Source organism: Arachis hypogaea, chromosome 20 (genome assembly GCF_003086295.3).
Source record: "Arachis hypogaea cultivar Tifrunner chromosome 20, arahy.Tifrunner.gnm2.J5K5, whole genome shotgun sequence".
Taxonomy (NCBI): domain Eukaryota; kingdom Viridiplantae; phylum Streptophyta; class Magnoliopsida; order Fabales; family Fabaceae; genus Arachis; species Arachis hypogaea.
Genome location: NC_092055.1, coordinates 58,614,940 through 58,626,825, shown reverse-complemented (window position 1 = coordinate 58,626,825; position 11,886 = coordinate 58,614,940). Strand labels below are relative to the sequence as shown.

At 39.0% G+C, this 11,886-nt stretch overlaps 1 long non-coding RNA gene across 1 annotated transcript; it reads left to right on the top strand.

Annotated features, from left to right (window-relative positions):
• Positions 1-10,124: 10,124 nt before the first annotated feature.
• Positions 10,125-10,980, top strand: LOC112784726 (uncharacterized). The gene is made up of 3 exons (XR_003194027.3): positions 10,125-10,219; positions 10,313-10,346; positions 10,796-10,980. It is a non-coding gene; the product is annotated as an uncharacterized lncRNA (long non-coding RNA).
• The last annotated feature ends 906 nt before the right edge of the window (positions 10,981-11,886 follow it).

Genomic DNA, 11,886 nt, shown 5'->3' with positions numbered 1-11,886 from the left:
AGTATACGAAAATAGATGTTATTGAGCCACTTGTTCAAGAGGTACTGAAGGCTAAGGTACTTGATGACATCCTGGATCCTATTTCTGAGTATGAATTAGTGGAAGTTGATGATTCACCACCCCAGAAGACTATGGTTCACACGCCTAAAGCAGAGGAGGAAGTGATAAACCACTATTTTGTAGTTTATCTTGTGCTAATTTGAGTGGTTTTTATCAACTCTTCACTCACTTATTCATACTATTTGCATGATTTTACAATTCCTTCCTAATTATGCTCTATGATTGAAAACATGCTTCATAAGCCTTTAAATTGTGTATTTTTATTGTCCTTTCATACCATTCGATACCGTGATCTGTGTGTTCAGTACTTTTAGGCTTTACAGGATAGGAATGGCTTAGAGGATGGAGAGGAAGCTTGCAAAAATGGAAGGAGCACGAGAAATAAAGGAGACAACCAGCGAAAAGTGACGTGCTCGCATGGCTCACGCGTGCGCGCAAATTGGAGTTCTACACAGCAATGTGTGCGTGTACCCGACGCGTACGCGTGGAAGCAAATTTGCACAACAACGCGAGCGCGTGCCTGACGCGCACGCGTGGCAAGGAAAATTCTCAAGGGATGCGTACGCGTGACTGACGCGTACGCGTGACATGCGCGATCTGCAAAAATTTTAGAAAGCACTGGGGGCAATTTTGGGACAAGTTTTGACCCAGTTTTTGGTCCAGAAACACAGACTAGAGCCAGGGAACAGCAGAGACTCAAGACACATTCACATTACGCATAATTTTAGTTTAGTTTTTGAATCTTAGAGAGAATTCTACTCCTTCCTCTAGGGTTCTTCACATTCATAGTTTTAGAGTTTTCATGCCTTTGCTTTTGGATACTGAGAAAGATCATTACCTCCGTGGAAGTTTCATCATTCTAGTTTGTTTTCTTATTCCTTTACTTTTTACTGCCCATTAACCCTGTTTGGATAAGTATATTGCATTTTGGGATTTATTAATACAAGAACCATTTTTATTTTTAATTGATTTTTAATTATTGTTTATCATGTCTTTCTTTTATTCCCTTTTTAATTTTGTGAAGTTTATATTCATGTTAATGGAGTAGTTTCCTTAACTTGATTGGGAGTTGATTAAAAGGAGAACCTTGAGTTGGAATACTAAAGTGTTAATCCTAATGGGTAGTTGATGACTGACAACTCTAGTCTCTTACTCTAATCCTTCCTTAGGAAAGGATTAGGACCTGTGACATAGTTGGCTAGTTAGTTATTGACTTTTTCTTACTAATCAAGGGATGACCAAGTAGAGCAACAACCTTTTATTATTATCCTTGGGAAATTCTAACAAGGATAGAAATTCTAATTAATCTTCTCCCAATCAAGGCTTTTAATAGAATTATATAAATTATCTCGTTAATTTTTATTGCTTAATTTTATAATCATTTATTTTTCTGTTTCTCAAACTCAAAATTTCTGGAAAAACCTCTGACCAATAAGCTGCACTCTTTTGTCAACTCGTTGGGAGACGAACTGGGATTCATACTCCCAGTATTTTTATTCTAATTTTGTGACAACCCTTCTAAAGTGATAAACGGATTTTTGCTGGTTAAGAACTGTACTTGCAACACATTTCTATTATCAATTTCTTAATCGACCAATTTCCACCACGTCAATTTTTTGGCGCCGTTGCCGGGGAGTTGCAATAGTGTGCTAATTTATTGGTTGGAATTTATTTATTTGCATTTTATTTTATTTTGTTTTATTACCATGAGCTATATGTTTCCTTCGTTGAATGACGCGTTCACTGCCTGATCCGAGCTTAGCCGCATTTGATCCTGAAATTGAAAGAACTCTTTCACGTATTAGGCGAGCTCGGCATCGGCTAGCCTCTGAGGGTGGTGAAGTGGTTGTTGCCAATTCACCAGTCTTATCTGAGAGCGAATCTAAACCGCCATTTGAGGAAGAAACAAGCTCCTCTACTACTGATTCAGTTGATTTACGTGCAGGTAACATGGCAGCACCCAGGAGGATCACACTCCAGGAGGCAGGAGCCCCAGACTTTACTCTGCAATCGTATCAAGCGCGTCACCCAAATCTGGCTGCAGATTTTAAACTGAAGATTGCGCTAATCAACTTGATACCCAAGTTTCATGGCTTACCTGCTCAGGAGCCTATAAAGCACCTCAGGAATTTTCAGACAGCCTGTTCTACTGTTCGGCGTCATGGTGCAGATGAAACTTCTGTTCTGCTAATCGCCTTCCCGTTTTCTCTTGAGGGAAAAGCGAGGGAGTGGTATTACTCCCAACCTGAAGCAACGGTCACCGACTGAGACACGCTCAGGAGAAAATTTTTGGAAAAATACTTTCCGGCTGAAGTTACAGACAGACTAAGGAAGGAGATTTTCTGTATCATCCAAGGTGAATCAGAAACCCTTTATGAGTACTGAGAGCGCTTCAAGAGTCTGTTGGTTGCATGCCCCCACCACATGATTGACAAGCTAGTGTTGATCAGCTACTTCACACAAGGTATGAAGCCGCAGGATAAGACTACATTGGATGGTGCTAGTAATGGTTCTCTAAAAAAGTACAAGACAGCAGATGAGGCGTGGCAACTGATCAGCGACCTAGCTGAGTCCACCCGGAATCATAGGCACAGGAACAACCATCCCAAGGCTGTTACAGAGGTTTCCTCTAGCATTGAGACTACTGCTCTCACACAGAGTATATGTGAGATGACCAACCTACTGAAGCAGATAAATCTAAATCAACAACAATCTCAACCTCCCTTACCACAACATAGTCAACAACTGGTTCCTCAGAGAGTATGCGGAATATGTGCTGATTATAGTCATTACACTGATGAGTGTCCACAGCTCCAACACGAGGACAACACCTTGGTAGCCACCCACAATTTCTATGACCGCCCAAGTTAAGGATATCGTCAACATTCATTCAATATACATAATTTTGAGTCTTTAGATGTAGTTTTTAGAGAGAGAGGCTCTCTCTTCTCTCTAGGTTTTAGGATTTAGGATTTCTCTCAATTTTAGGTTTATTTCTTCTCCATTCCAGGTTCAATGTTCCTTTAATTTAGTTTCTCTTCTACTTTTATTTATTCTAGTACTTTGGTTTATCTATTTCTCTTGTTAATTACTTATGTTACTAAATTGGTTTATAAACTCTTCATGTTAGATTTGAATTTCTAATTAATACAATTTGAGGTATTTCAGATTTATAATCGCTCTCTTCTATTTATGTTATTGATTCTTTTAATTTAATTTAGATTTCTCCCCTTTTGGCTTTGGTTGAGTAATTGGTGACACTTGAGTTATCAAACTTTTTGTTGATTGAAAATTAGAATTTGCTGATTGATTTGGATTCCTCTAAAGCTAGTCTTTCCTTAGGAGTTGACTAGGACTTGGGGAATCCCATTGATTAGTCCACTTGACTTTTCTTTATTTAGTAAGGGTTAACTAAGTTGGAGCAATAAATAATTCTCATCACAATTGATAAGGATAACTAGGATGGGATTTCTAGTTCTTATACCTTGCACGGGTTTTCATGATTACTAATTTACTTTCTTAACAATTTATTTCCTTGTTCCCTATTTCAAAAACCCAAAAAAAAAAAAAACTTTTCCATAACCAATAATAAATCATACTTCCCTGCAATTCCTTGAGAGACGACCTGAAGTTTAAATACTTCGGTTATCAATTTTATTGGGTTTGCTTTAGTGACAACCAAACTTTTGTACGAAAGGATTCTCTGTTGGTTTAGAAACTATACTTTCAATGAGAATTTATTTGCAAAATTCTTTATTGGCAAAAATCTGTTCGTCAGGAAGCCCCCAAGCTTGAGCTCAAACCTTTACGTCCTTCTCTGAAATATGTGTTCTTGGGTGAAAATAATTCCTATCCAGTAATTATTAGCTCTTTTCTGAAGCCTAAATAGGAAGAGGCACTTATTTAAGTGCTCAGGAGCCATAAAATAGCTCTTGGGTGGACCATTAGTGACTTGAAAGGGATTAGTCCAACCAAGTGCATGCACAAGAACCTCCTTGAAGATGATGCTAAACCAGTTGTGCAACCACAAAGGAGACTCAATCCAACTATGAAAGAGGTGGTCCAAAAAGAGGTAATAAAATTATGGGAAATAGGTATTATTTACCCTATTTCTGATAGTCCTTGGGTAAGTCCTGTGCAGGTAGTTCCCAAGAAAGAAGGGATGACATTGATCAAGAATGAAAAGAATGAGCTTATTCCTACAAGAACAGTCACATGATGGAGAATGTGTATAGACTATAGGAGGCTCAACACTACTACAAGGAAGGATCATTTCCCCCTGCCTTTCATTGATCAGATGCTTGAGAGGTTAGCTGGTCATGCTTTTTATTGTTTTCTAGATGGATATTCTGGATATAATCAGATTGCAGTGGACCCTCAAGATTAAGAGAAGACAGCATTCACATGCCCCTTTGGAGTATTTGCCTACAGGAGAATGCCATTTGGACTTTGTAATGCTCCAGCAACTTTTCAAAGGTGTATGCTTTCAATTTTTTCTGACATGGTTGAAAAGTTCATTGAGGTATTTATGGATGAGTTTTTTGTTTTTTGTAATTCTTTTGAATCCTGCCTTAAGCATTTATCTCTTGTTTTGAAATAGTGTCAAGAATCAAACCTTGTTTTGAATTGAGAAAAATGCCATTTTATGGTCACAGAAGGCGTTGTTCTTGGACACCGAATTTCAAGTAAGGGGATTGAGGTTGACAGAGCAAAGGTAGAGGTAATTGAAAAATTACCACCACCAGCTAATGTTAAGGCAGTTAGGAGTTTCTTGGGTCATGTAGGATTTTATAGGAGATTTATAAAGGACTTTTCTAAAATTGCTAAACCATTGAGCAACCTATTGGTTGCTGATGTTCCTTTTGTCTTTGATTCTGATTGTTTGCATGCTTTTAAAAATCTGAAAGCAAACCTTAATTCTGCTACCATTATAGCTCTCCCTGACTGGAATTTACCATTTGAATTGATGTGTGATGCTAGTGACTTTGCTATAGGAGCTGTTTTAGGACAGAGGCATGGTAAGCTTGTACATGTTATTTACTATGCCAGTCGTTTGTTAAATGATGCCCAAAAGAATTACACAACTACAGAAAAAAAATTATTAGCTGTTGTGTATGTTGTTGATAAGTTTAGGTCCTATTTACTTGGTTCTAAGGTTATTGTCTATACTGACCATGCTGCTTTGAAGTACCTTCTAACCAAACTGGATTCTAAACCAAGATTAATCAGATGGGTGTTACTCCTTCAGGAGTTTGATATTGAGATAAAAGATAGGAAAGGGTCAGAAAATCAAGTAGCTGACCATCTCTCCAGGATTGAGCCAGAAGCCGGAGTACAACCACCCACAGCTGTGACTGAGACGTTCCCAGATGAGCAATTATTCCTCATTCAGCAGGCTCCGTGGTTTGCAGACATTGCAAATTATAAGGCCATGAATTTTATTCCAAAGGAGTACAGTAGGCAACAAGTAAAGAAGCTATTGACTGATGCAAAGTACTACATTTGGGAGGAACCATACCTTTTTAAAAGGTGTTCAGATGGTATCATCCGGAGATGTGTCCCAGATGAAGAAATACAGCAAATTCTTTGGTACTGTCATGGTTCAGATTATGGAGGCCACTTTGGTGGTGAAAGGACTGCTACAAAGGTCCTTCAGAGCGGGTTTTACTGGCCGACTCTCTTTAGAGATTCAAGAGAATTTGTGAAGCACTGTGACAGATGTGAAAAAGCCACGAATCTCCCTGCCAACCATGAAATGCCACAGCAAGGGATTCTTGAGGTTGAGTTATTTGATGTGTGGGGTATTGATTTCATGGGACCTTTCCCACCCTCACATTCAAACAACTATATTCTAGTGGCAGTTGATTATGTGTCCAAGTCGGTGGAAGCTGTGGCTCTACCCACTAATGATGCCAAAGTGGTAATGAGCTTTCTTCAGAGATATATCTTTAGCTGGTTTGGTGTCCCAAGGACACTCATTAGTGATGGAGGCAGTCACTTCTGTAATTGACAGCTGGACTCTCTTCTGCAGAGATATGGAGTCCGTCATAAAGTGGCAACCCCCTATCACTCTCATACAAGTGGACAGGTTGAATTTTCCAACAGGGAACTTAAGAGGATTCTAGAAAAGACTGTCAGTGTTTCAAGAAAGGACTGGTCTAGGAAGCTTGATGATGCTCTCTGGGCATACCAGACAGCGTACAAGACTCCCGTTGGCATATCCCTTTATCAGTTGGTCTATGGCAAAGCCTGTCACTTACCAGTTGAGCTGGAGCACAAAGCTTACTGGGCAATCAGGTATCTGAATCTTGATTCAGAAGCTGCAGGAATTAAGCGAATGCTTTAGTTGAATGAGCTTGATAAATTCAGATATTCAGCCTATGAGAATGCCAAGCTCTATAAGGAGAGAACCAAGCTATTGCACGACAAGAAAATTTCCATCAGAGTCTTTGAGCCAGGACAGAGAGTGCTTCTGTATAATTCAAGGCTCAAACTCTTTCCCGGGAAGCTGAAATCCCGGTGGTCAGGACCGTTTGTGGTTACCAGAGCTTCACCATATAGTCATGTGGAAATACAGGAAGAGAATTTGGACAGGAAATTTATCGTAAATGGCCAGAAGTTGAAGCACTATCTAGGGGGGCGAGATTGATCGCCAGAGGTTCGCTCACCTGCTGAATTAGCAGAACTGACCGTCAAGCTAGTGACGTTAAAGAAGCACTTGTCGGGAGGCAACCCAATAATTTCGTATCCTTAGTTATTTTTCGTAGTAGCAGTTTTCTTACTTATTTGAATTTTATTGAGTTTTTACTATTTTTCTAAGCAAGCAGCTATTCTAGAACAGGAACTGGATATTTCAAAATAAAAAAAAAAGCGAGCACACGACGCGCAAGCGTCGTTGACGCATACGCGTCTACGCGTCATATGTGTGCGGGTAAAAAAATAAAAGTGAACAGAGAGTTGATCAGGAGTGGAGCTGGAACTATGCTTTGCGCACAAACAAGAACATGCGTATGCGACCTCACGCGTGCGCGTCGTTTGCGCTTTTAGCCATCCACGCGTGCGCGTCACTGACGCGAACACTGAAAATCGGTGTCAATGAGTGTTTGGGCAGAGAGTTATGATGTCTTGGGGCTGGAAGTGTGCTGGAAGCACAAATTTGATCACGCGTACGTGTCCCTGATGCGTGCGCGTCCATTGCACAAACGGCCATCCACGCGTGCGCGTGCATGATGCGCACGCGTCATATGAAAATTTTGATTCCCAAGCCACGCAAACAGAGAGTTGTGCATGCACACGGCTGCCTTCACGCGATTTACACAAACCAAGGGCACGCGTACGCGTGCCTGACGCTCACGCGTCATTAAGAAAATCGCGCGACCCACGCGTACGCGTCGCATGCGCCGTCCAGTTTTTAATTTTCATTCTCTCTCCCTCCCAATTCCTAATTCTCTCTTGTTTTTCTATCCTTTTATTCTTCTTTCCTCATACTCTTTGTTTTTGTTTTCAGTTCTTCTTTGCTTGAGGACAAGCAAACCTTTAAGTTTGGTGTTGATGCTTCGCTTATGGCTTTTCTGTTTATTTTAATAGCACCGAAGGGAGATGAATGTTCTTCATGGAGGAATGTCATGGCCACTAGCATAACTGAGGTTTTGAATTCCTTTCATTTTTTATTCCTTCCCGCTTTTACTATGTTATGTTCCGGTTTTTTGCTATTTTACTTTGTTTATTGCATGATCCTTTATTAGTTAGAATCCTAGGTTCTAGTTTAGTTTTTTTCTTAATTGCTTTAACTCTGAAAGATGTCTCATGTATTACCCACTAAGATTAAAATAAAAAAGAAAGGAGAAAAGATGTAGTGCATGAGAAATTGAGTTTAATTTTAAGAGTAGTCTTATTTACTTAAATGTGGTGATATTAATTGTAATTCTGAATGCATGATATGAACAGTGCATAGTTGAATTTGAATCAAAGGATGTTGATGTATCAGGAACATGAATTTAGAGAACTATTATGACTTCTCTAAAATTTATGAAAGTTTAATCCTTGAAGCAAAAGAAACAGCAAAAAAAAAAATGGCAAGGTCCAAGGCTCTGAGCATAAATGACTAGGGAGGTCAGACATGATTAAAAGCTCAAAGAGTTGTTTCCCTAGTCACATGCTTGTGGTGTTCTTGTGTAAAGTAATCCTTGAGACAAAATATTTAGAGTCGAGATCAATTGCAATTAACAGAGTATGCCAAAGGCTTTGAGCACCACTCTCTGGGAGTAACTGAAAGGAAAATCTGATCTTAAAGAGAGTTCCCCAGTTAAGTGCTTGTGGTGTTTCTGTGTCAAGTGAAGCTTGAGACAAAACATTTAAAGTCACGGCTAGGCTCAAGGTGCAAAGCACCAAAGAAAAAAATAAAGAATCAAAGAAAAATTGATGTGTTCAAGGGTTAAATTGAGTTACAAAAGATTAGAGAATTCATAATATTATCCGGATTCTAATTTCGAATTATAGTGACATCCTTTTGATTCAAAGGAGAGTGAGATGCCAAAACTATTCAAGATTTCAATTGTAAACCCCACTATAAGAAGAGACATGAGCTTAATCGAACTCTCATTCTCATGCAAATTTACATCCTAAGCTTATATCACTACAAGAAAAAAGGTCTATGGCCACGCTTTTTTCTTGCCACGCTTCAAAAGTGTGGCCAAAAGTGGTCAATGGCCACGCTTTTATGTGGGTGGCAATAGATTAGAGATTTGGCCACCTTTTTTATTGCCACGCTTTAAAAGCGTGGCGAAAAGCATCAACGGCCACGCTTTTGTATGGGTGGCAATTGGTTAGAGAAACGGCCACGTTTTTTTTTGCCACGCTTCAAAAGCGTGGCCATAAAGAGAAACAAGGACGTTTTGAAAGCGTGGCGACAGGGTTTCATTACTGCCACGCTTACAAAGCATGGCCATATCCAAGTACGCTTTTGGCACGCTTTAAAAGCGTGACCGTAGAGCAAAACAGTGACGTTTTAAAAGCGTGGCGAGAGGGGCTCCAACCCATTGACCCTAACCCGGCCCCTGACCCGGCTCCCAACCCGGTCTCCAACCCAAAGACAAGACACTAACCCTTCACCCAAAGACCTAATCACTCGAAACCCTAAGCCTGAAGAGTGCCTCCCATTAGCCTTAGCCCTGAACCCTTCACCCTTCGCACTTCGGCCTAAACCCTTCGTCCTTCGCCCTTCACCCTTCACCCCTCGCCCTTCGCCCTTAGCCTTTGTCACTCGAAAACACTCATCGAATCCGCTCATCGCACTGTTAATCTTCGTCACTCGCCCTTAGCCCTTCACCCTTCTTCATCTTGTTAATCTTCATTTTCGTCTTCCGCTCATCGAATCCGCTCATTGCACTGTCTCCTACCTCGGCGACCTTATGGCCTCCTTCAGTTCAAAGATGTCCGTACTCTCTCTCTCTCTTTCAGCTCAATGCAGAGAAGAGCCCTTTTCAGCGGACTTATGTGACTCAGGTGTGTTTGTTTGCTGCTTTCTTAAGCCACTGCTTCTTGAAAATGCTTTGTTTGTAGTTACTGGCTTGTTCTTGGTTGATTAATTCTGTTACTGGCTTACTGCTTGATGATTAATTGATACCCTCATTCTTGCTTGTTCTTAGTTGATTAACTCTGTTTCTGGAAGTGAAATCATGGATAAGCTTACAGGGTTTTGTGTTTTTGTTGAAATTATTGATGAAAAATGGCTTTGCTATACTGCTGCTGCTGTTTTTGAATTTCTGGCTCTGTTGTTTTTGATTTTTTGTTGATTTATTGATTTCATAGTTTTTGTTGATTATTTGTTGCTGTTTTTGAATTTTTGTTGATGATTTATTTGATTTCTGGTTCTGTTGTGCAGCTGGTGTTTTTTATTGTGTTAATAAGAGCTGCTGTTTTTTACTGTGATATTGATTTATTGATTTCAGTTATGGATGATTATTTGATATTTTAGCTGTTATACTTTTTTACAATCCCTAAACTAGTTACCTCTCTCTGTTAGCAAAATTGCTATCTTGATGGCTAACTAGATATCATGTTTTAGGAACTATCCTCTGTTAATGGCTACATGGAAGGTTGCCCCTGCTCTGGCAGCTGGTTGTGCTGCAATATTGAAGCCTTCCGAATTGGCATCTGTGTATGTTTCTCAGCAGCTCTTGCAAAATCTTTGCTTCTTTTTGAGTCTTGGTTATTTTTGCTGAACTATAGGCTATGCTTTGATTTATTTCAGGACATGTTTGGAGTTGGCTGACATATGCAAAGAAGTGGGCCTTCCTTCGTGTGCACTAAATATTCTCTTTATGTATAATAGATTAGAAATAAATCTAGTAACTGAAGAACAATGAATATACGAGAAGCTCGTACACCATACGGTATTGGCCGTTCTTAAACCTGAACTCCAGAGTTCAAAATTAAAGCTTTTTCTTCGGTCATTACCTTTTTTTTTCTTTCAAGTTTTTAAATAAAGCTTGTCTTTTCTGCTCCTACTATATACACTATAGTATATTGAACTTTAAAATAAAGGATTTTTGCAGCATCGGTTTCCATAACATTAATATTGGAAGGATAAAAACAAAAAACAAGTGATATTGGAATGTGCTAATTGTTTTTCTTAATTTGTCTTTATGCTAATATCTTGGGGCCTCAAACAGTGAATCAGTAAGTGTTCCATTTTATGGTGTTTTAATTGCCGTACATTTTTACTTCCTTGCAGTCTAAGATGAAGCGCATTGGAATTGATACTGAAGCACTCAAAGAGCACTTTGGGAAGAAAATTATGGAGCTTGAGGAGGAAAAAAGAAAAGTGCAGGTTTGGACATAGTTAGGTTTAAATACTTTTTAGATAGCACACAAACGAAAAGTTTTTTCTGGTTTGGTTTATTTTTTGTCTACATTTTTTGTGTAACTTGTTTTCAAATTTTGTAAAAAGGAAGCCGTGAAAATAAGAAATGAAGACAGTAAACAGTATTTTTCTTATGTTTATGTTTTTCTTTTCACAATTATGAAAACAGAAAACATGATCATTTTGATTGTATAATTAAGGCAATGGTTCTTATCTTTAACATAAACTAGGCAATACTGTTCATTTCAGGTATAGAATTCTAGTTTATTTGATAAAAATTATTCTATTGGAGGTTGTCCTGACTTATCCCTTGCTCTCTTCATCCAGATTTCTAAAGCATGATAGATTCCTGTTGCAACTCTCAAACTGTCGATCCCCGAGCCAGCGCCGTCGCAATGGAGCAGACATCCGTAGTGTGATTTCCTCTGTGCAGAGGGTTGCCATAGCGATTTTTCCATCTGGTATAAACCCGGCAGTTGGCTCAAAACTTTCTCCTGGTTCTCCAGAGGCTCTTACACTAGCCAACTAGATCTGCTGCAGTTATAGGCAAGTCTGCATCTGTTGTATTGTGTTCAAGCTTTATTGTTGAATATTCATTCTTGAAAAGTATCTAATGATGCCCTTCACTTTTTTGTTCTTTTTTCTTCTAATAACAGTTCTTTTTTCTTGTAGTATCATTGATTAGCATGTCAGATCTCCTTTTTTGAGTTACTAATGTTCAATTGTAAACAATTTCAGGGGGGCAATATTCTTGTATATAATAAAGGTTGCATTAAACTTGCAGATTTTGGGGCCTCCAAACAAGTTGATCTGGTAATCTAAGTCTTCTCTATTTCTCTACTATAGTACTATTAGATATACTATTTTGACTTTGTGAGGATCTTGTATATGCGTATTTGTTGAAGCAGCGTCTTTGTTTGATTTAGGAGTTATTTATAACATAGTCTCGATTTTGTGTTCCT